At 42.9% G+C, this 27,461-nt stretch overlaps 1 protein-coding gene across 11 annotated transcripts in view; it reads left to right on the top strand.

Annotated features, from left to right (window-relative positions):
- The first annotated feature begins 339 nt into the window (after positions 1–339).
- Positions 340–27,461, top strand: part of FBXO34 (F-box protein 34) — a 63,455-nt gene continuing 36,333 nt past the window's right edge. The window contains exons 1-5 of one of the 11 annotated variants that reach the window (XM_073350043.1): positions 341–540; positions 24,282–24,358; positions 25,210–25,534; positions 25,781–25,899; positions 27,111–27,317. The gene's annotated coding sequence lies outside the window, so the exon portion shown is untranslated. Of the gene's footprint in view, positions 541–13,086; positions 13,355–14,487; positions 14,573–21,883; positions 23,106–24,281; positions 24,359–25,209; positions 25,542–25,780; positions 25,900–27,110; positions 27,318–27,461 lie in introns of those variants that run through there. The other 10 variants (XM_073350044.1, XM_073350046.1, XM_073350049.1 and 7 more) reach the window with 10 other exon arrangements.

The following is a 27,461-nucleotide window of genomic DNA, read 5'->3' as shown; positions in this document are numbered from 1 at the left end:
TTCTCCCGGTGCCTGGTACTGGGGAAGGGGGGGCTAGCAGCTCCCGGTGCCTAGCACGGGGGGAGGAGAGGGTTGATTTCTCCCGGTGCCGGGCATGGGGGTGGTGCTTTCTCCCGGTGCCTGGTACTGGGGAAGGGGGGGCTAGCAGTTCCTGGTGCCTAGCACGGGGGGACGGGACGCTGGCGGTTCCCGGTGCCTGGCACGGGGGGGGGGTTGCTTCTCCCAGTGCCTGGCGCTGGACCGGGGGCTGGTGTCCCCGCGAGGCTCCGGGCCGGCGCCTGGCGCGGTGGGGGGGGGGGCGGGCTGGCAGTTCCCGGGGCCTGGCGCGGGGGGGGAGCTGCCTGGGCCCCGCTCTGCAGCGCCGGCTCCGCCCCGGGCCCGGATTGGCGAGGCCGCGGCGGCTCCACCCCGAACAAGTTGGCTCCGCTGTGGGGGGATCCGGCTGTGCCGAGCGACCGGGGTCTGCTGAGCCGCCCGTCCGCCACCGGCTCCGGGCCCCCCGCTGCTCTGCGACCCAGGCGGGCCGGCGCCCTGTACCCGGTAGGGCCGCGGCTCGGGGGAGGGGCCCGGGGCCCGAGCAGCCCCGGGAGCGGGGGCTCGGGGCGGCCGGGCAGGTGGGTCCCGCTCGGGAGGCTGAAGGGGGGATCCCGGCGTGGGGCCCGCCCGGGCGGGCGCTGGAGAGGGCGCCGCGAGCAGGCCCCGGACGCAGCCGCGGTCTTTCCTGCCTGGCCGCGGCGGCGCTGCGGCCGCGAGGGGGCCGCGTCTGGGAGGGCGGTCGGGCCGGAGCCAAGCGCCAGGCAGGGGCAACCGGGCCTGGTTTGCCGGCCGCGGGCAGGGGCGCGGGCCCCGTAGGGTGGGGTCCCCCATGGCTGACTCCCCTCTGCAGCTCCCGGCTCTGCTGCTGGGGACCGGGGGGCCCTTCCTCCCCTCCCTACCACAGCCCCCGTTCGGGCTCTCCCCCTCTGCGGCCCCCCATTAGGCTCCTTTCCCCCCCTTCCCTGCTGCAGCCATGGGCACGGGGTGCTCTTGCATGGTGTTCCATTGCCCCCCACTGCTGCGGGGATATGGATGGGGCTCCCGTGCCCTTCTTTGCATTTAGAAGGTCCTTCACACGTTATCGGTCTACAACACACTCTGTTGTCCCTTCATAGAGGATCCACCCCCCTACAGAAGGCTGGATGTGGCTAGGACACCCGCACCCCTTATGGGGGCTCATTTCCCCTCTCTGTTGCTGGGATGCCCCCTCTGTGGGGCTTCCTGCTGTAGCCTCGTCCTCCTGCGTGCTGCAGTTATAGTGGGGCTGGGAGGACAAGTATATGATGCTTTGGCTTCAGCTGCAGTGAAGTCATAATGTAGGGGGGTAATGCCATCAGGCTGTGGCTGTGACTTCACTACTCTCTGCAGTAGACTAAGATGAGTCTGTGTGCCATGTCCTATAAAACTGGTAAATCTTTAACATACCTATGTGCAACATGAAAGGACTGAATCTTTTCTAAGAACACTGCCAACTGGAAATCTAATCAACTTTTAAAAGAGAGTTAAAGTTTTATACCTGTCTGGAGTTTCCTGGCCAGTTTTTGTGGTTTTACCACCCCACTTTTCTGAGGTTTTTCTCTTTTTCTCCCCTGTTGCTTTGTGAAACCCCCAAAGAAGTTTTTGTGAAGCTGAATCCAAACTGCAGTCCAAAAAATGGAACTCTATTCACTATTAAAAATAGTTTAGATGTTACTTGTAGCAATATGTGCTCAGATGGGCATTGTATAATAACTCAAAAGGTTAAAAATACAGTTCAAGTGGATGTGATATTTTTATCCAGATGATATTGTCCCTTAAAGGTTGCACCCGAAACAATGAGTTGTAGCTTTTTGTTTAACAAAATAAAACCTAGTTTCTTCTTTACACTAAGCCCTGGTTTACATTACAGAGTTAGTTCCACGTAAGGCAGCTTTCGTCGACCTAACTAAGTTTCTACACTAAAATGTCGCTCCTGCCAATGTAACTCACACGCTACATCGACTTAATAACTCCTCCACGAGAGGCAAAGTGCTTAGGTCAATGTGGTGTCAGTGTAGATGCTGTGTTGCTTACAGTGACTGTTGCTAGCTTTCAGAAGCCGGCTCATAATGCCCCACACTGACAATTAAATTGGTGCAAATGCTCCTGGTGAGGACGTGCACTGTCAACACAAGGAGCAGTGTGGACATGTAAAATGATTTAATTACTGCGTTGGCTGTATGTTGACGTAACTTCGGTCAACATAATTTTGTAGTGTAGACATACCCTAATTGTATGGTTAAATATAGGTGAAACATGCATATATCTGTCTGTATAATGGGGGTAATACCTCTCTCACAGAGTGTGGCAAGGCTTAATGAATATTTGTGGAGCTCTTTTTGGTGCTTGGATGAAAGGTTCTATATAAACCTTTATTGTTATATTTGGGTCCCCTTCTGATATCCTTATAGGAAAACAGTAAACACTGAGGTGGCCACAGTTGTTTTGGAAGTCCAAAGTCTAAACCTCATAAAGGTCTGTGGGTATGCTAATGTTACTGCTAAACACCATGGCAGAAATACTGCTGTACTCTTTCTTTGCTAAGTGTGTACTCGGAGTCTCAGAGGAACAGCCGTGTTAGTCTGTATTCGCAAAAAGAAAAGGAGTACTTGTGGCACCTTAGAGACTAACCAATTTATTTGAGCATGAGCTTTCGTGAGCTACAGCTCACTTCATCGGATGCATCCGATGAAGTGAGCTGTAGCTCACGAAAGCTCATGCTCAAATAAATTGGTTAGTCTCTAAGGTGCCACAAGTACTCCTTTTCTTTTTACTCGGAGTCTAGGTAGTGTATCTGGATGAATGAAATGATATTGGTAAATTTGAGTAATGTGGTCATTTGTGACCAAATTAATCCAGGGTGTAACAGTTAACTTCACTGAAGTTGCAGTAGGGATATATTTGGCCCTTGGAATCTTTCAGTGTTTTGCTTCCTCCTCAATAAATGGCTAATCCTTTGCTTCAGGGACTGGGAGTGTTTTGAATGTAGTGTGTTCAGTCCTGATGGGAGGGGGAAGGGAGTGCCTTGTGTTGCTTTCCAACTGCTACATGCCTTCTCTATCGCTGAATGAAAGAGCCTCATTGACTGGTTTTGGGAGGTAATGTGTACCGCTCTCTGCTTGAAAGGTAAATTTGTCAGAAACCAGGGCCTTTCTGAGGGAAAGAGAAGGACTATCTTTCAAACAAACGAAAGGTCCCCCCCCCCCCCCCCCGCTGGTAATAGCTCACCTTACCTGATCACTCTTGTTACAGTGTGTATGGTAACACCCATTGTTTCATGTTCTCTGTGTATATAAATCTCCCCACTGTATTTTCCACTTAATGCATCCGATGAAGTGAGCTGTAACTCACGAAAGTTCATGCTCAAATAAATTGGTTAGTCGCTAGGGTGCCACAAGTCTTCCTTTTCTTTTTACTATCCAGAAGGTGATTGATGCCTTATCAAAAGCAGGTGGATAACAAAGACAATGTCTGTTAATTGAGTAACACTTTTGAAATTACCCTTTTTAATGAAAAAAGAAAAGGAGTACTTGTGGCACCTTAGAGACTAATCAATTTATTTGAGCATAAGCTTTCGTGAGCTACAGCTTACTTCATCGGATGCTCAAATAAATTGGTTAGTCTCTAAGGTGCCACAAATACTCCTTTTCTTTTTGCGAATACAGACTAACACGGCTGTTACTCTGAAACCTTTTTAATGGCATGCACTTAATAACTAGAAGTTGCATTTTAATATGGCTGATAAATTGAGAGCTTCTGATTCGATTTAATACCGGGGCTAGTCTTCAAATATGTTTGCATGCTCTGTGACTGAGTTGGTTCTTTCTTATGTGACTAGAGAATTATTAAAAATACTTCAAATGCACAGACTTTGTATTGTTAAAGGTAGATGAAACATTAAGACTTACTTTTGCATCAGTTCAGATATGAAAGGGATTGTGAACATATGGAGACAACTTGTCAAGCATTGAGATGCAATAGCATGTTTTATTTTCTCAGGAGTATAAAATTATTTTTGCATATTTTGTGATTCAGGAAGCCTATTGCAATGAGCTGCTAACATGTACCATAGTGTTCCGCTGGATAGAATGAGAATGGCATAATTAACTGTTTGTGATAAAACCTTATGTTATGATATTCACCTCTAGTTCAAGTGCTAGGAAGTGCTGTGCATCTGGAGCAAGAAGAACAGAGTTTTCTATCTTTGTTGTTGCTGTGAGTTTTGAGTGGCTGTGTATTGTAGCAATAGCCATGAAGTTCTGGGTGGCAACAGCTTTGTTACAAAGTACTGGCTTTAGTTTCTTTTTGCATTCCTTTGTGGCTGACATGTTAGTAGTATTCTCAATCTAGCACAATTATTGTAATAGTTGACAAGTAGCACAGAGTGTTCTACTGGTTCCCATTTCTCTCCCCCACCCCCTCTCCAAAAACCAACATTGTTGTGTGGATGTAAATATGTTCAAACTGCAGATTAGGTAGCTGGTTCCAATCAAAATATCATTGTTGGTTTTTTTGGTAAGGAGTCTTGCAAAGGTTGCTATTAAAAAGCAAGCATCAATAAGACAAATTTATAGCTGAGTCTGTTACCAAAGCCTATGATTCAATGCTGCTCTATCGTTGAAAACTTGCATATCTCCAGTTAGTAATTAAATTTGTATCTTTTCCCAAAATGTCTTCTATACAAATACAGAAGACCATTTTGTTCGTGTCTAAGACAATTTAGGGCTTTTCTGGTCACTGGATTTAATGTTCAAGTCTTTAGAAACTGATTTTGGGTTACAAAACGAGGAAGTTTGTCTGTAACCTGCAAGGTACCTTTCACTAACATTATGTGCTGCACAGAAAACTGTTGATTTATTTTTGCTGTATATAATAGTGAAATTTAAACTTGTTTTAAAACACCATTTTGAGCCTTTTTGCTCAGCTTTAATGTTCAAAGGTCAGTGCAGCTGAGACTTGCTCATTTCTGTGAATATTGCTCTTGTTAAAACATGATTAATGAGATTAGGAGAATTGCCACAAGTAGCAGAATCTGGCTGCAGTTCTGGAATTAGCATATGTTTCTTTTCTTCCTCCCTCTGTCATTTCCACCAAAGAATCTTACCTCTTTCTGTTGTGGTAGGGGAAAAATCTGCTGTACCATTTGCTATTCCTACTGTCTATGTGATTATAAAATTAATCCTCACACACACTCACTTTTCTCTGAAGTTCAACCATGTCTTTCAGTGGGCATTCTAGTGACTATTAAATACTCTTGAAGAGTGAAAACATACTAGTCTTATCTTACACAGAAATGTTTGAGCTGATTGGAACCAGAAAACTTGGGGAAAACTAAAATATTGAATGTAATATGCTTTTTATGTCAGGAGGATTAAAAAAAATCAACAAATGCAGGGGGTGCGGTTAGTTGTAAAATAATGGGTTTAGGTGATCTTGAAATTGAATTTCTGCCAGGGAAAATCTTACTGTTCTAATTTATTACTCTATACTCCTGTTTGTAGGGCTTGGAAGCTAATGTATGCTTGCTTTGCTGCAAGCCAGGAGAACATTAGTGATTAAAAATTTAGCAGGTGCTGTGGTTCACTTAACTACTTGTTCTTTCATCATTTAGGTCATACCACACACTTATGTTTCTAAGAGTCTGTCTAGCTTTTTCATTCTTAAAAGTCAAATTCTCTTGCGCAAACTACCATAGTGTCTATATAACTGATTTGTTAAGAACTGGGTTATGCAGAGTAAATTACTCAGTATTATTCTCAAGCTTCCCCTAACCTTTGGGAATCTCCTTTTTTATTTCTCAGCTACTGTTCCCCTTTCTCCCCCCGCCCTGCCCTGGTAGGCAGATCCTCATTCCTGTAGCTTCTCTGACTTTGGAAATCCAGTGCTTTCTGTTGGTTGAACTGAGATAAATGCACCCCACTGTCCAGCAATTAAGTATGAGACATACATAGTCTCAAGGATCCTCACTTGATTTCGTTGTGTCTGAAGCAGCATTTTATGTGCAAATGCTCTTATTGTTTCAGGCAGGATTTTAAAGTCTGAAGATAAAGCCACCCAGAAAAATTCTGTCAGTATTGTTTTATCCAGTATGCCATTTAACTGGTCTGTTAATAGTCATGATTCTAGTTTTGCTCAGTATGTCTTTTTTTAAAAAAATTATAACTTCTGTCTTGGGGGTCTTTTTACTAGAAGACTTTATTTAAAATATGGAATCCTCTTCTGGACTACATGAAGTCACTTAACCCATCTTGAAATGTGTAGACTGTGTTGCAGTTTGTTTCCACTTCCTTTAACACCTCCCCTTCTATTTCTTGTTTCATGTGTATTGGTAAAAGGTGAAAAAAAAACATGTTTTGTAGTAGATGCCTCATCTTCTCTCAGAGGGGGTTGGATTCTGAAACTGTAGCTTACTAACTTCATTTTGCTGCATCTGTTGCTATCTTGTAACTGGAAAAAATAAAACCAAATCAAAATAAGTCTGCCTTAAGCTAGGCTGTCCATTAAGGAGGGTCTGCCTTCACTGCATAAGTAATGCTCAAGATGTTCTAGAATTGTTAGCAATAGCAATACAAGAGAGTGACTAACTGGGTTTTATGCAAGATGGGTGGAGTACAAAAGTGCATCCAGGTGACATTATATATTCAGATCTTTTCCTGCATGAAATATGCATTTTTATCAATTAACATTTCACAATCTCTTATTTCATATATAATGTTGGTAAGAGGAATACTGCTTGTCATACATAGATAACAGATGCAGAGTTTGTTCTTTGAGTCAACGTGGATTGTTTCATCTAACTATCCTCTTTAAAAGGTGGGTGAGAGAATGTATTTTATTGAGCCAACTTCTGTTGATAAGAGAGAGGAGCTTTTGAGCTTACACAGTTCTCTTCTTCAGGTGACCTTCAGCTCTGTGTGAACTCGAAAGTTTGTCTCAGAGAAATTAAATTCAGGATGTAGAATGTAGAGCAAATATCTTGATTGAGGTCGCAAAGAAAGTTGCAGTCAGCATCCAAAGCAGTGCCACAGAAGGGCTGCTGCGGGGCTTTTGGCTTAAAAGAAGGCTGTATAATGTAAGGTTGTGAGGCATCAGTGACAGATCAGTAGTGAGACTGAAGACTCCAAGTTGAAAAACATAGTAAGAGGACCAAAAAAGTGCCACCATGGCAAAACAACAAAGTAAAAGAAGCAGCTAGAGGCAAAAAGGCATCCCTGAAAAACCGGAAGCTAAATCCTATTGAAGAAAATAGAAAGGAGCATAAACTCTGGTAAGTCAAGTGCAAAAGTATAATTAGGCAAGCCAAAAAATAATTTGAAGAACAACTAGTCAAAGACTCAAAAAATAGCATTTTTTTTTTAAGTACATGAGAAGGAGGAAGCCTGCTAAACAATCAATGGGGCCACTGGATGATCGAGGTGCTAAAGGAGCACGCAAGGACAATAAGGCCATTGCGGAGAAACTAAATGAATTCTTTGCATCAGTCTTCACTGCAGAGGATGTGAGGGAGATTCCCACACCAGAGCCATTCTTTTTAGGTGATGAATCTGAGGCACTGTTCCAGATTGAGGTGGTGTTAGAGGAGGTTTTGGAACAAATTGTTTAATTAAACAGTAATAAGTCGTCAGGACCAGATGGTATTCACCCAAGAGTTCTGAAAGAACTCAAATGTGAAATTGCAGAGCTACCTATCATTTAAATCAGCTTCTGTACCACATGACTGGATGATAGCTAATGTGACACCAATTTTAAAAAAAGCTCCAGAAGTGATCCTGGTAATTACAGGCTGGTAAACCTAACTTCAGTAGGAGGCAAATTGGTTGAAACTACAGTGAAGAACAGAATTATCAGACACATAGATGAACACTATTTGTTGGGGAAGAGTCAACATGGCTTTTGTAAAGGGAAATCATGCCTCACGAATCTATTAAAATTCTTTGAGGAGGGTCAACAAACATGTGGACAAGGGAGATCCAGTGGATATAGTGTACTTAGACTTTCAAAAAGCCTTTGACAAGGTCCCTCACCAGAGGCTCTTAATCTAAGTAAGCAATCATGGGAAGGTCCTCTCATGGATCAGTAACTGGTCAAAAGATAAGAAACAAAAAGTAGGAATAAAGGGTGAGTTTTCAGAATGCAGAGAAGTAGTGTTCCCCTGGAGTCTGTGCTGGTACAGGTGCTGTTCAACATATTCATAAATTATCTGAAAAAAGGGGTAAACAGGTGGCAAAATTTGCAGATGATACAAAACTAGTCAAAATAGTTATGTCCAAAACAGATTGCAAAGAGTTACAAAGGGGTCTTGCAAATCTGGATGACTGGGCAACAAAATGGCAGATGAAATTCAATGCTGATAAATGCAAAGTAATGCACATTAGCAGACATCATCCCAACTATGCATATAAAATGATGGGATCTAAATTAGCTGTTACTACTCATGAAAGAGCTCTTGGAGTCATTGTGAATAGTTCTCTGAAAACATCCGCTCAATGCACAAGAGCAGTCAAGCTAACAATGTTAGGAACCATTAAGAAAGGGATAGATAAGACAGAAAATATCATCATAGTGCCTTTTTATAAATCCACGGTATGCCCACATCTTGAATACTGCTTGCAGATCTGTTCACCCCATCTCAAAAAAAGATATATTTGAATTGGAAAAGGTACAGAGAAGGGCAACAAGAATGATTAAGGGTATGGAACAGCTTCCGTATGAGGAGAGATTAAAAAGACTGGGACTTTTCATCTTGGAAAAGAGACAGCTAAGGGTGGAGATGATACCAGTCTATAAAATCTTGACTGGTGTGGAGAAAGTGAATAAGGAAATGTTATGTGAAAGAGTACATAACACAGGAATTAGGGGTCACCCGATGAAATTAATAGGCAGCAGGTTTAAAACAAACAAAAGGAAGTACTTCACACAACACACAATCAACCTGTGGAACTCCTTGCCAGGGATGGTGTGAAGGCCAAAGCTCTAACAGGGTTAAAAAAAACCAAAATAAGATAAGTTATTGGAGGATAGGTCCATCAATGGCTATTAGCCAGGATGGGCAGAGATGCAACACCATGCTCTGAGTGTCCCTAGCCTCCGTTTGCCAGAATGGGAGAGTGGACAACAGGGGATGGATCACTAGATGACTGCCTGTCTTGTTCATTCCCTGTGAAGCATCTGGCATTGGCCACTGTCGGAGGAGAGGATGCTGGGCTAGATTGACCATTGGCCTGACCCAGTATAGCTGTTCTTATGTTCTTAGACTCTGAAGATTCTTAAAAACTGAATGTGCACTGAATCTACCATACACAACAGAGACCTCTCTGTAAACCAGTTTTGGAAGAGTAATGGAGACTTTTAGCTTCAGGGTTTTAGCTATCTGGATTTCTCTTCAGATGTATTGTTTATATACTCTGTCCTAATCAGCAGTGTGAGAGGATGAGTTTCTAATCAGGGCATCCATATTTCTTTGAAGAAGCCTGTTTGACAAAGTTAACATTTTATTTAATACTCATTCATGACAGCACTTGTTCCAGTTAACCTGTCCATAGATAAATAGAGTAGGCGGATATCTCGGGTACATCTGAAAATCTTCCTTTTCACCTTTCTAAACATCTCTTACAGATTACATTTGGCTCGCCCATATTAGCATGTTCAAGTTATTGTATACGATACTCTGGAAAACTGACATTCAGGGTCTGATTACAGTGTATGAAATTAACAAATTTGCATATTTTTGGCAAGCCTAAGCAATAGGCATGTAATTGAGGATTTTGTTACCTTCAAACATTCCTAGCAGCTCTGAACTATTTTTGGCTTGTCTTGTGATTTGTGCTTAGAATTTTACTAGCTTTTAATTAGGGAAGTGCTCTAAGATGCCTTTTTTCTCTCAGCAACTATTACTGTACAGTGAAGACCAATATAAATACAAAGTCTCTCTCTAGAAGTAAGTGTCCAATAGTTAAAATACAAAAATGAATAATTCCAAACATAATATACAATTTAAAGTGTGTGGTGTGAAGTTAGGTCTTTTTAGAGGTGAACTTCAAAATGTTTTAAAAAAACAGAGTTGTGCTCTTTTTGAAGTACTGTGTGAAGAAGGCCTGAAATATTTTTATAAAAAGTGGTTTTGATTTGCTGCTCATCTATTTAACCTTGGGAATATGGAGCGTGTCAAGTGTGGTTTTACTGGTTTTCCTTGGTTTTACTGGAGGACCTCTAGGGCATCTCTGATCATGTGTATTGTGAGCTTTTGCAGTAGAAAGTGTTTAGTTTATTGGATCCCTATTAAAGATATCCTTTCTCCAAAACATTCAATTAGGGCTTGTCTACACAGAGACACTCAGGAAAGTTAAGGTGAATTAAATTTTAAGTTATGCACATTGACTTCACACCTTTAGCCTTAACTTTCCTGAAGATATGTCTACACTAGAAACACTATGGCTGCAGTACTGTAGTGTAAATGCTTATTACGGTGATGAAAGAGGTTCTTCCCGCTGTAGTAAATCCACCTCTCTGCGGGCTTGTCTCCACTTATTGTGGATCGGCACTGTGACGATCGATCCACCGGGGGTCGATTTAGCTGGTCTAGTGAAGAAGACCCACTAAATCAACTGCTGATCGCTCTCCTGTCGACTCCGGTACTTCACCGGAATGAGAAGCATAAGGTAAATTTCTGCCGTCGACCCAGCGTGGTGTGGTCACTGCAATAAGTCGACCTAAGGTATGTCAGCTCCAGCTATGTTGTTCACATAGTGTAGACCTGCCCTAAGAGACGATAGCTAGGTTGATGGAAGAATTCTTCCATTGGACCTAGTGGTGTCTACTCTGGGGTTTAGTTTGGCTTAACTAAATCTCTCCGAGGAGTGAATTTTCACACCCTGAGCAACTTAGCTAGCTCGACCTAACTTTATAGCGTATACCAGCCCTTAGTGTCTTCTGTAGACATAGCAACGATGACCAAGGCCAACATTTACTCAACTTCAGGGTTTTTTTTGTTTTTCAAGAAGCCTGCTGAAAATTCCTTCCCATTTCAATTGCTCAGCTTTTGGTTTTGTGATGTGCTTATCTCACTTATTCTCTGGTGCTTATGGATTCTTCCAGGCTGGACAGAGCCGTGATGCAGGAAAAAATGCAGAAAAAAGCTTGTTTTTCAGTGTGGGAAGGGATGAAAAACAACTACTTTATTGGTAATGCTTTTATATTAACTAGTCTTCTCTTTGACACCAGGGTCTCAAAATAATTAAAATATAAAGTATATTTTTTCTGTGTTATGTTTTTAGCCTTGCTCTTTTCTTAGTAACCTGGGAGCAAGCCTTCTTCCTTACTCTTAATCACCAGGTCAAGAATTTTGTTCAACTAACTTCTGCTTTACAAAATTTCAGTGGTTTTTTTTCTTTTTCTTTTTTGTTTTCCTCTTGATATTTTTATCTTAACCACTTAAAATTTCTGCCATGGGATGAAGTTAGTTGTGCTGCTCGACTATTTCATTTCACTGTTAGCTTGGGAGAATGCCAAATGTGAAATCTTGTTCATAGTGATTTCTTTATTGTTTGATATTTTTTCCCTATGTCTGCATGTTAACATATTTCAAAAGAAAATAGCAGTTCATTTTTAAATTTAGATTTTACATTTCCCTGCTGCTTATCTGTTGAGGATGGGAGTTTGCTCAGCAAATTAGCGTTTGGGAGTCCTTTTTGGTCTGCTGCCACTTCCAGAATTTAGGTAGCACTGGAAATCAGGAGCACCACCTTCCATCTGCATCTATCTAGGCATAGTGAGTGCTTTTGTTGGATCTAGACCTCACCACTGTAACCCATGTCTCTTTGTGCCTCTGGAAGTGGAGGATGTAACCCTTCCAATTCAATGGGTGCACACACTGTCTGTTACCTCTTCCTTGCCTTGCCAAGGAGGCAGGGCTGTCCTTAGGATTTATGGGGCCCTATGCACTATTATTAATCTGGTGCACCATGCCTAATGGCAACCCGGGCTTGCATGTGTATTTTAGATAAGGGCGGTCTTTTGAAGGATTTATTTAAAAAACGATATGTCTGAAGATCCAGGCATTTAAGGCTAAGATGAATACTCGGATTGTGTATCTAAAAATCTATGCAAGGATTTTTTAAAGATGTGATTTTATAATCTTTAGTAATGAAATATTTTAAAGCAAATGTTAAACTAAGGTTCTGTGGACTAACATGTTCTGAGTAAATATTACAGTAATGCACAACTGTTTTTTGTCAGTAAATTCAGAAACTGACAGTATATACCTGAGGGTTGGCAAATGCCTGTTAAATGGCTTCATTACCACTTGAAGAAAAGGAGTACTTGTGGCACCTTAGAGACTAACCAATTTATTTGAGAGTAAACTTTCGTGAGCTACAGCTCCGATGAAGTGAGCTGTAGCTCACGAAAGCTTATGCTCAAATAAATTGGTTAGTCTCTAAGGTGCCACAAGTATTCCTTTTCTTTTTGCAGATACAGACTAACACGACCGCTACTCTGAAACCTGTCATTACCACTTGAATGGTTCTTTAACAGCTTCAGTGTTGTGCTAATAAGTCTGGCAGGCTGGAAGGCTTTTTCACTTTTAAGTACTAGATCCCCTCTCACCAGGCTGCTGCAGCCAGTTGTGGTGGGAGTGTGGAAGAAAGGGATTGGAAGAGGAGGGAGGGTGGACACTAAGACCCAGGGGTGCCCCAAATTTTTGGGTGCCCTATGCAGCCGCATATGCCTAAGAATGGCCCTGCAAGAAGGCACCGACCACCCACAGCGGCACCCTTGTACCCCAGTACTGCAACCCTAATGCTGGCTTGGTGTAGATGGGTGGCCAGGGTTGGGGGGCGGAGGGCTCCCCACTCTGGGCATTGCAACTTGGTGCAGGGGGTCGCCAGTGCCATTTAGGTTTGGAAGTTCTGAAGTTTATTAGTAGATAACTTCATTTCTAGTATACAGGGTAGGCAACAGTCAAGCTAACCTTATAGTTAAAGTCCTGATAAATTGGAGATTACCGTTCTGTCATTCTGTCTCTGTCGCTGTCATGGACTCTGCCTTTATTCCAGCATCCCAGTGGCTGAGGACATAACTATCAGTGAGACTATTCCAGTCCCCTCCTCTAAGGGTCTGCCATTTCTACTCTCGCTTCCTTTGAAGTCTAGGTATGAACACTTTTACCTGGTGACTGCTAATCCTGCAGAGATGATATGATGGACTTTGAAGCTGACACCCTCTCCAGTTTATGTCCCCATTTTATTTAGTGCTGAGGACTCTGCTTTCGTGAGAAAGAGTTTTTCATTTGCCCTTATTTAAGGTACATCACAAAGTAACTCTGGAACTTTGTACTTACCACCTGATTGTAATGACGTGTAGCTTGACATGTATCTACTGTAATGTTAAGTCTATTTTTGTAATGAAGAATAATGTGGGAGGGGATTGAGGTGTTGGAGAGGACCTAGGACTATGGGGTTGCTGCCCTCCCCTCAGGGTTTCGGGGTGAGGGTGTGGATGGGGCATCAGAGAGGGCCACTGAGTATTTAACTATGATTATATATTTCATATATTTCTACCAAGTATTTCACTGTAGTTAAAGCATCTGTGAAATCTTTACTATGTAGTCAGGTAGAGACATAATACAATAAGAATCATAATTCAGTAGTCTTATGCCGAACTAACTTGCTGCTGTGTTGCTACAACTGTATTTGTGCACTGTACAAGAGACTGACTATGCTAAACTTTGTAGGGTGCATGTATACAATTGTAGCAAGAGACTGATTGTGCCAGACTTTGTACAGTGCATGTGTACGGTTGTAGCAACGCGGGCAAGCTATTTCAGTGTAAGAAGACTTAATTATGATTATTACAACGGTTAGAAACCAAGGCTAGCAGGGCAGGGGCCATCTTTTAATACTGGGTTTGTATGGTGCCTAGCACAGTTGGTTCCTGGTCCATGACTGGGACTTATAGGGTCTATGGCAATACTACTGCTAATAAACTGAGGTTCTCAAGATAGCATTACACAGAGACAAACAGGGTTGGTGTAGGACTTTCTCCATGGAAGGTCTTCAGCTTTGGAAGTGGCTTCCTTACCTGCTCTGAGGTAGCCAGAGTTTGATTTTTTAGGGTGCAGTGCAAGGTTCATCTTTCAGGCATTTGCATTAGGGAATGAGGTAAAGAGAGTGGATAAGTGATTTTTATTTTTTAAGGGAGGAACGTTTTTCCTTTATTTGCTTTTAGATAGATGTATATACATCTGGAGGTACACAGACAGATACATTTTTATGAACCTTAAATTTAATTAAACCTGGTCTTTCCCTTGAAATCTCAGAAGTTTGAGGATTATGGGTGGCAACTGCCAATTTTTTAAGATTGTATTTAGAAAGACCTTGTTTTTGTTCTGCAAAGAATGCTCAAGAATTTTGCCTGGTGTCCCCTTGTCTGTTTCAGAGGAGGCTATAGTAACTTTCCTTGATGACCCACAGCCTTGGCAAAGGACAATGCAAACATGGTCTTTGGTGCAGGGAACGCTCAGGTGCGGTATGGGTTCCAGGAGGACAAAAAATTAGCAGATCAAATGAGCCAGAGGTTAGAGTGGTTCAGGGTGTGGTATGTTCTCCAGCTCTGTCCGCTTATGATGCCAAAATGAGATTGTGCAATAATGTGATTCTCTTTTCTGTTGCATGTGTTGATTACTAGTGCAATAGTTAAGAATAATCCAGTATACATGTCAACAAAGCACTCCTTTAAAAAGGAGAGCAGTTCATCCTTTTCAGCAATTGTTTTGGACTCGGGTAACACTTTACATCATCGGATGCATGCGTCCGATGAAGTGAGCTGTAGCTCATGAAAGCTTATGCTCAAATAAATTTTAGTCTCTAAGGTGCCACAAGTCCTCCTTTTCTTTTTGCGAATACAGACTAACATGGCTGCTACTCTGAAACTTTACATCAGGTGCTCTGTTGGAAGGACTGCTGGGAAAGGGGGACATACTTGCACATGTGGTGGAATTAGATGGTTTGGGGAAGAAATTATTAAAGAGATTCACTTTATTAGAAAATTCAGCCTTCCTAGATATCCTCTCATCTGCTTACTCAGTGCACCAGAAAAGGATCTACATTTTTCTTTATTGTTAGCAGCAAGTCTTTGTATTGCACGTTATTGGAAAAATATGACTTCTCCAATGGAATTGTGATATAGTAAAATATGGACTGTCCTTGTAATGGAAAATCCTTTACATCAAGTATGAACACAAGAGAAGCACCAAAACGAGGATAGGTATTCAGAAATGTGGTCACCCTTTCTAGTGTACTCGGAGGAGTGCTCCCCACCCAGCAAGCGGGAATTTTTAGTCAGGTTCTTTGAATATTAACATGAGCCTGAATAAATAAGTAGTAATGTATGATATAATATTAATATTTTATTGCAACTTTGCTTTAATAAAAAGCTTCAGAAGTACAAATGTTGCTGATTACATCAATAAAGGTCCTAAGATTTTAAAAATATATGTAGCGCATACCAGAATGAACTAGTGTTCATTACAGATGATTCTCATCAATCTTCCAGGATAGGGAATTGGGGATAGGGACATATTAGATTTAAAAAAACAAAAAAACCCAACAAAACTTTAAAGAGTAGGATGATAAATCTGAGTGGGCTTTTAGCATGCTTATTATTGATATTCCCGATGAGAATTGCACTTGGAGGGAGCGATCTGATTCTGGGTATGCCAGGCTTCTGGTCCTTTATGCCCAGCACTCAACTATCTATGTAATCCACATGGGCCATTTTACAACATATGCAGTGTTTCTTTTTGGGATGAAGTGCATTTCAGTTCTTTGTGCGTATGGGCCAAAACTCAGGTGTCCAAAGTTAGGCTGAATGCCAGTGTGCTGGACACTTTGGCCAACACTGGGAATTGAACTGGGGACCTCCATATCTGTAAGCACAAGTTTCTACAGCTGAAACTAAAGGACCAGGTTCTGTAGTGTGAGGCTGTAACACTTCATCCTGTGTGGACTGGGCACAGGGGAGATGTAATGTGCACTTAGCAGTGATTTAGACCAGTAACTGCCCATGGAAGTTAATAGGAATAGTGCATTTTTGAAAATCAGGCCTCTTTTATTTAAATACCTAAAGTTAGGCACTCAAGTCTGAAATTGTTGGCCTTGTTGTGTGCCAGGGCTGATTCTGAGAACGGGAAGTGATCAGGTCAAATAAACCAGCAATCTTCCTCTGTCTTGGCAGTTAGACCAAAGCAGGTGTTCTGAAAATCAGTTTTCCAGACCAGACTTCTTTGCATCTTGTAAGCAACACCCTCAAATTTCTTCAAAGTAAATTTGGCGTGGGCAGGAAGAACCAAAGAACAAGATGAGATATTGTGTACTTTAAAAAAAAAAAAAAGGGCTTATTTATCTTCCAACTCCAGTGACTTCCATTACTAAATAGATTAGCACTGTAATGACATGACAATGGATTCTGATAGCCCTCCAGCAGCTGAGGTGTGGCTTGTGACACTTCATCTGAACAAAACTTGAACACACTTTCCCCCCAGTGATAAACTGTAATCTCATCCTATGAATGTCAGCTAAAGAACAAAGCTGCTTGCAGCTGTCATGACTCATATCTGGGCTGCACGCTGAAAAATGGAGATGTACCTCCAACATATGTGGAAAAGCTTTAAAACACTGTACCAATTTATCTGGAAACTCTCTTTGAAAGTTCTCTAAAGCTAGTGCCGCTTTTTGGCATTGAGTAGACTGAAGAAATTGTACCATGTTAAGAATGTCTTGGCCTGGGCATGCTTGTTAAACACCCTGAATCCATGGTTGCAAGTGTTCCAAATGGCTTGCACCTAAGCCAATACAGTTTGGGTTAGATTTGATTTCTGCAAGGCTAAATACCAGTTCAGTGTCCATGCGGGAGGCATTAAAATGGTTGAGTAAATCAGTTCAAATAGGACTTACTACTGTAACCACTGTGCTGTGAACTGTGGGATGGGTACCCAGAAGGGATTGCAATTGAAACAGCTTAGAATGTCACTAGTTTAGAAGCAGGGTGAAACCTCCAGTGGTTCAAATTCACATGACTGGTATGGTTGCATTGAATGTTTTGTGTTTAAACTGGTTCTACCCTATTACTTCAATTCTGTGGTGTAGACATGGCCCTGGACACAAGAGGTGAGGTCAAAAAGGAATTACTGGGTAAAGTTTTAGAGGAGGCTTTTGTCTCTTTTGAAATGGAATAAAAGTGCATTTGTTCAGGGGCTCACTTCACAGACTTACATCACTCTGTGAACTCCTGATAAAATACTTCTCTGGAACTGGTAATTATTGCCCCATGGGCCAGTTCTTGTTACCTCAAAGAAACACTAAAAAAAAATGTCTGGTTCCTGCATACTCCCATAAAAGGCACTAATTGCCCAAACATGTCAGGAGACCGTTTTCTGCTGTGATATGACTGTTGAATTTCTCAGACACCATCCTAGACAAGAGGTCCGCTTGACTTTTTACATAATAAATCATGAAAGCATTGCACAAGTGTTTGTCTCACTCTGACTGGCTTTGACTTGAATGGGAATCTTGTGGTCAGGACTTTCAGATCACTATGGAAAACTTAGCTTATATTCCATGTGTTTTTCCAATTCGGTCCCCAGCATAACTTAGAGCAGCCTCAGAGCTCTATTCCATCAGCTTATAACTACCTTTTTCACTTCATAAACTGCCTGTCAGAGTCTCTTGGCAAGAGGAGCCTGCCTCAGACTCAGTGGAGGGTGCTGTTGGCTCTGATCTCCATTAGCTGGAGGTGTGGGGTATGAGGATGCACTAAGATCAGGTAGTAGGAGCACAATAATATGCTGCCATCAGGCATCTTTATTTTAAAGTTTGACTTTACTCTCGAAGTGAAAGAAAATGAGGGATGTGTCTGACGCAAATGGCTATGCTGGCAACGTTTGTTACGGTGATTTAGTGTCATTGCAGATCTTCAGACTATGTCTACGCTGGCACTTTCATTGGTCAGGGGTGTGAAAAAACCACAACCCTGAATGACATAAGTTTCACCAACAAAAGCGATGGTGTGGACAGCGCTGTGTTGGCGGGAGATGCTCTCCAGCCATGCTACCACCATTTGTTGGGGTGGTTTAATTATGCTGACGGGAGAGGTGTCTCCTTACAGTGGTGCAGCTGCAGCGGTGCAGCTGTGCCGCTGTAAGGTCTGTAGTGTAGACATAGCCACAGTCTCACTGTGCTGGCACTAGAATTCTGTGTAGGTTCAACTACAGCGTCAAACTTCTTCAGTAATTGCAGATGATACAATACCAGGTTTCAGAGTGCTAGCCGTGTTAGTCTGTATCAGCAAAACCAATGAGGAGTCCATGTGGCACCTTAGAGACTAACAAATTTATTTGGGCCTAAGCTTTCGTGGGCTAAAACCCACTTCATCAGATGCATAGAGTGAAAAATACAGTAAGCAGAATATATATGATAGCACATGAAAAGATGGGAGTTGCCTTACCAAGAGGGGGGGTCAATATTAACGAGCCAATTCAATCAAGGTAGAATTGGCCTATTCTCAACAGTTGGCAAGAAGAGGTGAATACCGAGGGAGGGAAAATTACTTCTGTAGTGTTAACGAAGCCAATGCAATCAAGGTGGCCCATTTCCAACAGTTAACAAGAAGGTGAGAGTATCAGCAGAGGGAAAATTACTTTTTGTAGTTACCTATCCACTCCCAGTCTTTATTTAGGCCTAATTTGATGGTGTCCAGTTTGCAAATTAATTCCAAAGTTCTGCAGTTTCTCGTTGGAGTATGGGAATTTCAAAACCAAAATGCTCCACCAAGTTAGGACTAGCATTTGTATGATGGCTTTCATCTAGAAGGATCTGAAAGCACTTTACAAACTGACTTAAAGACACAGCGTGTTGGGGCTAATGCACACAGTTGCAAAAATTGCCTTGGGATCTTTAAAAACCATGTTATTGGGGCTATGCTTAGTCTCATTATGCAGCCGAGTTAATTGAGAGCCTTTCTCTTATGAACTGTGGAGCGTCTTTTGCACTGAAAAAACCCTACCCCCTGAAAATCAGTATGCAAGTGAACACAAACTTTGTGGTCATGTTTAGGTACTGATTTTCAAAGAGGTTAGGATGTCTTTAGTGCAGTGGACTAGGAAGGAGCCTTGAGCAGTGAAAGTGCAATTCTCCAAATGCTGTAGTCTAGAGGGTCAGCTTGGTATCTTGCAGGGTGAGGAATGTTATACGGTTCTTGTCTGGTAGTGATGGCCTTTCCTCTACATGGTGCCAAAGATGCCATAAAACCTGGTTCTGTTCCATCAGCCAGGTAACAGGTGGTTGAGGAATGATTATATCACCTTTCCTTGGTTATATTAGATACTTGCAGGGGCTAACCCATTTTTACCAAGTAGTGTGTGTGTTCCCATCATGGTATTTGTATCTACTATTTTGAATTTGTCCTTTTATGCCCACGTAAGCTGATAGGTGATCTGCTGGCCAGGGATGGTGAAATCACGCTTCAACCAGTGGCACAGCTCCATTTCTTTTCTTGGGGCTTCGGACCAAAACTGCACAACCTGAAACAGTTTCACCACTCTTCAGGGTCTTTTCTGGCTTTTGTCTCCAGGGCTTCACATCTCCCCCGCCAGTTCTTATTCCCTGCATAGAATGCCCTTTGGATCTTCTTTGCCTGCCCCTCTGTGTAAGAGGCAGCAAGCCCTATATGAGACTTTCTGCAGAGCATATGCTAGGAGCAAATACGGGACCTGCAACTGCAGCTTCCAGTGTAAAAGGCCAAGGGCCATAATGGATGCATTACGACAAGCTCATGTGCCCCAAGGTCCAGTGCCCTGTTTCAGTCCTTGCCTTCAGTGTGTCTTCCACAAAGCATCCTGTCCCTCTTATTCTCAGGGGGCAAAACTTACAATGCTGACCTGGAGGGCCAAGAACCCAAGACACACATTTCAGGTATAGTGCCATGTAGACATGAAATGACTTTCTCCTTGTGGGGCCTGGATGCAATTCTCTATGTATTTTATCGTGCGTGGGGTATGTTTAAAAAAAAATCACTTTTCCTTCTCTCTCCCCATCCTCTTCCCCCGCTCCCCCAACCATCTCAGTTATTAGTTATAAACAAGGCCCTGTGTCCTGTGTAGGGCTCATTCAGCCTGCATTATGCAGGAGAGGCTCCAGTTATGCAGCAGGGCCTTGGATTCATTTTTATATTAAATTCGGTTTACTTAATGCTGCCTCAGAGTTTCAGCTCTCACTGTGCTACAGATTCCTGTGCTGAAAACCAGGTGACTGCTGTTGTAACAGCTGTCAGAAGGGCTGGGAAAAGGCTGAAGCCTTGGACAGTTGGTTTTCTTGGCAGCAGGAATGTGTGTTTGGGTTTGGAAATTGGGAGACAATTGAGGCTTTGTGCTGGAGAGGATGCATTTCTTCTTTCTCTCATCCTTCTGGGTATGGGTGGAGGTGATGTTACATTTAGAGGTGGAGAGATTTGACTTTTGTTTTCTTCCCAAGCGCTCCTCGGCAACAATTCGCTGTCCTAATATTTGCCACTACATCCAGTGATGCTAGATAATCACTCAAACTAGGTGTTTCCACTAAAGCGATGGGCAGTGAATTAGTTAATAGTGGCACTTGGACCGTTCAGTTATTCAGAAGCTGGTGTAAACCAGAGCTGAACCAAGCTCAGATTCTTTAGGCTTGAACAGGCTGTGGAATTTATTTATTACCGCACCATAAGTGTGTGTGGCAATAAACTGTGGGTCCCCGCCCTGTGGTTTGTTTTAAATTTGATAACCCAGTGTGGGAGGATGCTGATAAACAAGAAGTGGGTGGAGGGGTTAGCAGAGGGTGAGCTGAGATCGTGAGATGCTGCTTGTTGGTTCCTCTTTTAAAAACTGGGGGTGGGTCCAGGATTATAGCAAAGAAGGTCAGTGTTGGAAGAGGAAGTGTTGAGAGTGAGTCAGGGAGGATTGTGATGCTTCTCTTGTGGCACCTAGAACTGTGAGCAACTGTCACCCCTCTCAGCCTCAGCAAGTGAGAGCTTTGCTGCTGCTAAGCTGGGTGTCAGCTCCCTGCCACACCAGCCTATCTGCCTTGCCAGCAAACTCTTCAGGACTCTGTCAGGCCAAACCTTGACTTGCAGGTGCTAACCAGGAAAGCCCAATTCCCAAGTTCCCCAGAGATGTGTCTTTGCAGTGTCCAGTCCCTCTCACTCAGAAGTTACATTCTCTGCCTCCAAAGAGACTCTGTGCTCATCAGCCTGTTAGGTTAGTTGAGGACTCACTCTCCAGTTTAATACAATAGCTTCTCAGTGCTGTGTAATAAAAGAAGAGTAAGTTTATTTAGGAAGAATAGAGATCTAAGTGCTAATTGGCCAGGATGAAAGGGACAGATATGATACAAGTAAAACGAGACAAAACATGCTTTCTAGTGACTAAAACTTAATTTCAGCAAGTTACAATATTTGTCTGAGCAGGTTTCTCACCTATAATCAGTTTCCAGCTACTGTTGCTTCCCAGGTCAACAGGATCCACTTTTTATGAACTAAAGGCTGTTCCCCTTTGGCCCTTAGGTGATGGGTAACTCAAAAGTCTCTGCCCTCATTCTATTACCTCAACGTTCACTGTCTCTGTTTCAAGAGCCTGGAAGGCTTCCTCGGGGTGCAGACTCCATCCCCCGATGTGATTGTTAAGAGGTCATCTCCCCTGCTTGCTAGCTCCATGGCTTTGTTCATCTGGTAGCTCAGTGTACTTTTCCTTGGCCTCTGTGATCAAGCTGCTCAGACAGGTAAATACACATTCCTTTTGTCGGGGGCAGGCTGGACTTTATGCACTGCCTGCCAAATGCATTTTAAGAACATATTTCCAGCATGCAATTGTATGTTGCTGTACATACATCACACAATGAATTTCAGGACCAGCATGTTAGCAGTTTGCTTATGATACTTTGCACAACTTTTTTTAGATACAGATTATGACAACGGTGGTTTGTGCGCAATGAATGTGTCAGGCCTGATGTGAGTGATGGTATAGTGTGCCCTCTGCCAGTTGGCACTGAGGGGCTCCCAGGACGTAAGGATGTTCAAGGGCTAGGGGCAGTAGGTGATGGGTGTGGCAGAAGGCAGGGGAGCCAAAAAGTGAGCTGAAACTTCTAAAGTGTAAGAGGTAAGCAGGGTTTTGAGGCTGGGTGACCATAGATACTATAAGGCAGGAGCAGCACTGTGCAGGGCCTTTGCTGTGAGGATGAAGAGTCTGATTGTGGTAGAGAGGTGTTTGGAAGCCAGTGCCTGGCCCCAAGAAGGGCACGTGTTTGGTGCAAACAGAGGAACAGGCAAGGAAAAGGATGGGCATCTTTAAAAATGGATGCTCTGCAGTCTACCACGGAGACATTTATCCCGTCCACAGACTGACGGATGGATGCCCCTAGATGCCCACACCTCTTGCACGTTCCCTGGAGGGGCAGCACTTGTTTTGAAAGCAATGATGACACTGTTCCCCAAGTTCATGGCTGACCAATGGAACTTTCCCTGGTGGCAGGGTAGCCACCCTTTCACGGTGGTAACTTGGCACTCTTGAGCCAGGTGTTTGGCAGCCCTCAGTGAACGCATACGTTTGTCCGTGAGCAATTGTAGCAGTCCTTGGTCTTTTAAGGGAGCAAGACGTTGTGTCACTCTTTCTGGAGCTGCAGCATGCAGAAGTGCAGCCAGAGGGAGGGAAAAGCAGAGGTGGCTTTTAAGCCCCCTTTGCACTTCCAATCAGCCTAGAATCCTAGTGATCAAAACTGTTTGTGGTGTAATTTAGGGAACTGTCTGTAATGTCCAGAGTGGCTTGTAGCAGCGTGTTGATAGCTGTGCCCCACCCCCTATGCTGGTACTTGCAAGGGGCATGCACAAGTCCAGCACACCATCTGTGCTGGGGAAATTCTCCTCTGACTGGCTGTGAAGCTCTTACGGAGCAGTGAACGTGGATTGTAGCAGAGGAGAGAATCCCTCCTGTTGTGCCTTTGTGGGTGTCTTTGAAAAGTGTTAAACTTATGACAAAGGTAATATAGCCATTTTCCGTCAGATAGGGTATGGTTCCACCTCTAGCCTAAGGCTAGACAGTTGCTACAATGTCTTGCTGGTGGGTTTAGATCACATTTCAGTAAAGTCACAACTCTTTCCTCTCCTTTGAGCTGACCTTGACTGTCATTCATGTATGGACAATACCAAGCTGGGAAGGGTTGCAAGTGCTTTGGAGGATAGGATTAAAATTCAAAATGATCTGGACAAACTGGAGAAATGGTCTGAAGTAAATAGGATGAAATTCAATAAGGACAAATGCAAAGTATTCCACTTAAGAAAGAACAATCAGTGGTACACATACAAAGTGGGAAATGGCTGCCTAGGAAGTAGTACTGCTGAAAGGGGCCTGAGGGTCATAGTGGACCACAAGCTAAATATGAGTCAACAATGTAACGCTATCGCAAAAGAAGCGATCATTCTGGGATGTATTAGCAGGAGTGTTGTAAGCAGGACACAAGAAGTAATTCTTCCGCTCTATTCCGCGCTGATTAGGCCTCAACTGGAATAGTGTCTCCAATTCTGGGTGCCACATTTCAGGAAAGATGTGGACAAATTGGAGAAAGTCCAGAGAAGAGCAGCAAAAATGATTAAAGGTCTAGAAAACATGACCTATGAGGGAAGATTGGAAAAAATGGGTTTGTTTAGTCTGGAAAAGAAATGACTGAGAGGGGACATAACCTTTTATGTACTTGAAAACTGTTACAAGGAGGAGGGAGAAAAATTGTGCTTCTTATAGGACAAGAAGCAATGGGCTTAAATTGCAGCAAGGGCAGTTTGGGTTGGATGTTAGGAAAATCTTCCTAACTGTCAGGGGGGTTAAGCACTGGAATAAATTACCTAGGGAGGTTGTGGAATCTCCATCCTTGGGGATTTTTAAGAGCAGGTTGGACAAACACCTGTCAGGGATGGTTTAGATAATACTTAGTCCTGCCATGAGTGCAAGGGACTGGACTAGATGACCTCTCGAGGTCCCTTCTGGTCCTATGATTCATATGGTCCCTTCACAGTGGAACCCTCCAGATCTGTTTCCTGGTCAGTGTGTTCTCTGCTGTGCATTTGTTGATGTTTCTGGTGGCTCTTTTTAGTTTAAAGAGCGTGTTTGTTACATATTAATTTTTTGTGTTTCTAACCTCCCTCTTTCTTTTGCTCTTCAGAAATGTCATTCCTGGGACTGTGCAAGAAATCCTAGAGAACTGTAATGTCTAAGCCTATACGGAGTGACAACGCTAAGGTACTTTTTAAATTGTTGCACAATTTATTATGGGAATTGTTTACTGGTGCACAGATCATTGCTCTCTGATTTCCTCTCCTCAGTGCAAACTCTTGGCATCCAACTCAAGGCCTCTTGTGATTTTTGGAGGGCCTGCCATGTGGAGCATCACCTTTTCCATAACAATGACCTTATCTCATGACCGCCTGAAACTCTGAGGCCAAAAGAAGTGTCATTCCACAATAACAGGCCAGCAGGAGCCATCCCTTGTAGATAAATTACAGCTGCAGGATAGGTCTGGGTTTCTGTGGGAACATGAGTGACCCATGTAGTGTCATCTACCCAAAGATATATCTGCTGTTCCAAGCTGTCACTCATCACTCTGGCTGCCCTAGCAGACACGTTCTCCCTTCTGTTTGTATGGGCACACTGCGTCCCCTATAGTTGTCTTAGTAAGACCACATTTTGGGCCGGTACTTGCTGTCAGCCTTGATGGTGTTCCCAGGTCAGGGTTTTTTGCCTTCCTCTGCAGCGTGGGGCACGGGTCACTTGCTGGAGGATTCTCTGCACTGTGAAGTCTTTAAACCATGATTTGAGGACTTCAGTAGCTCAGACATAAGTTAGGGGTTTGTTATAGGCGTTGGTGGGTGAGATTCCGTGGCCTGCGTTGTGCAGCAGGTCAGGCTAGACGATCATAATGGTCCCTTCTGACCTTAAAGTCTATGATTCTATGAACTCCTGGACATCTGTGTAACAGAAGGCTTTTAAAAGATACTTTTCAGAATGCAGCTATCTCTTGGGGCTAACATATTGCTAAAATTTAAATGAAAGGCCTTTTAATAATTGTTCCTGCCACACTTGTTAACTTTCAGATGCTAGCTTTCTCTGCTGCTTGATCCTGCAGTGATGCCATAATGCTGAATTTTGGACAGCCCTCATCATTACCATGGCAACAGACTGATGTCACAGACTCAAGGACATGACTTCAATGCATGATCATGCAGAGGCAGAACCTGATTTGTGAAGGAGAAAGCTGACTAACAGACACCTGAAAAGCAAGCAAGGGGAAGGAAGGTGTTTCAGTTTGAAAATCGCCCTTTTTAAAAGGCAAATATGAATCTGGTCACATCTTAGAGACGGGAATGTTCTGCATGGATGGATGGACGTTTTTAGAATCGATATGCTGACATTTCACAGGTATCCTGTATCTTTTAATCTGAGTGTTCCTTCTCGGCTGAGAAACTTACCTTTCAGTTTAAGACCTTTTAGTGCACCATTTTAAGACTCTTTGTATCTCGTGAACATAGTGAGAAAAATTCTGCTTAGTTAATATATTCAAATTAAATTTGTTTCCTGAAGCTTTTATTTCACCCGTAACGTTTGAAAGTGAAAGGGAACGCTGCATCTGCATTATGGTCACATTTTCCTATATCCTATTCACAGATTCCAAGATTGTTTAATGTGGTCTCCACCCATTTCATTTGGCTGCAACCTTTGCTCCCATGAAAGCAAGGCTGATTGTTCTGAATTGCTGTGTATATGTGCTTTGGCACGGCATAAAGGTACCTACAATAGCACATCCATTGTCTAAAAAAAAAAGAAGCTTGCACTAATAACTACAAATAAAAGGGTGCAGTGCTGGGGCAAGACAGATAATGGTGTTTTTCCCACCCATTATGTACAGCAAACTCGTAATGCTCTTGTCTTTTGTGTGAGCTCTTAATAACAGTGATCTAGGGTTTAGTTTCATTAATAGAGTAATGGTGGACTAAAGTGTTTGCATAGTTCATTGCTGTGCTTCTAAGTCAGTGGCTCTTAAACTTTCCAGATGACTGTACCCCTTTCAGGAGTCTGATTTCTCTTGCATACCCCCAAGTTTTACCTCACTTAAAAACTACTTGCTTACAAAATCAGCCATAAAAATACAAAAGGGTCCCACACACTAGTACAGCAAAATGGCATACTTTCTCATTTTTACCATATAATTATAAAGTAAATCAATTGGAATATAAATATTGTACTTACATTTCAGTGCATAGTATATAGAACAGGAGAAACAAGTCATTGTATAAAATTTTAGTTTGTGCTGATGTTGCTAGTGCTTTTTATGTAGCTTGTTCTAAACTAGACAAGTATCTAGATGGATTGATGTACCTGCTGGAAGAACTCTGCATACCCCTGGCCGAGAACCACTGCTCTAAGTCACTATCTCCTGAATGTGGACTGTTCGGCTCCTCACATCTGAGGATGGGAGACCTAAAAGCTCTTGATTGCACAATGAAGTGTTGTGCTTTTACTTGCATGCGTTGGACAGGTTTTTACCAAATGGACTTGCTGATTTAAGTAAAGCATTTGCACTTGCAGTTAGCAGCCTGTGCATCTCCCTGAAAAAAAAATAGTGCTTTCGTGTGTGGCTAAAATAGTTTTGAGTAGTGTCATTCCATTCTGAACGACTGAATGGATGGCCCAGTGTGTCACACTGCTACAGGATCTGATACAGGTGACTGAGAGTTGTTCATATTGAAGAGCTCCATAAAATGACTGGGGCACACTTTAAGCACGTGTGCAGCCCACCAGTGTTCCCTAGTGCTGAAGTCCTTTTGCAGGAACTCTCTGAATAGTTTCTGCTTAATATAGTTAGAACTACTGTAGGCAACCTTTGGAAAGTACCAGTTGTTTTTAAATGTTTCATTGTACAGTATTTGACAGGGCAAAAAAATTTCAAGCTGATCACTTTGAGTTTAGAAAAATGAGCAGAGACTTCTTATTGCAGCACAATCTCCTCCAAGAGCAGGAATCCATAGAATAGTAATAAGCAAGGAGAATTATCGGCTCAATCGGGAGGCTTGGACTGAGGACCTCATCTCCAGCTTCAGGGGACAGGAAGTACCACGAGACCTGGGGCTTCACATTGCTCTGCAATGACCAATCCAAGAGTAACATTCGTGGGCTATGAAGAGTCCTGTCAGCCTTCATCCAGGTGAGAAGGTCATTGTGATATGACCCTTTAAGGGGGAAAGTTTGAGGAACCCAGAAAAGTGTTTGGGGAGGTGGGGAAACTCAATATGTACAGAAGTCCAATCTTGCAGTGGAGCCTGTTGAAGGAGCTGTATGCACCAGACAA

The sequence above is a fragment of the Lepidochelys kempii genome, chromosome 6 (assembly GCF_965140265.1).
Source record: "Lepidochelys kempii isolate rLepKem1 chromosome 6, rLepKem1.hap2, whole genome shotgun sequence".
Taxonomy (NCBI): Eukaryota; Metazoa; Chordata; order Testudines; family Cheloniidae; genus Lepidochelys; species Lepidochelys kempii.
Note: the sequence above shows the minus strand (reverse complement) of the source record. Positions and strands in the feature narration are given on the sequence as shown.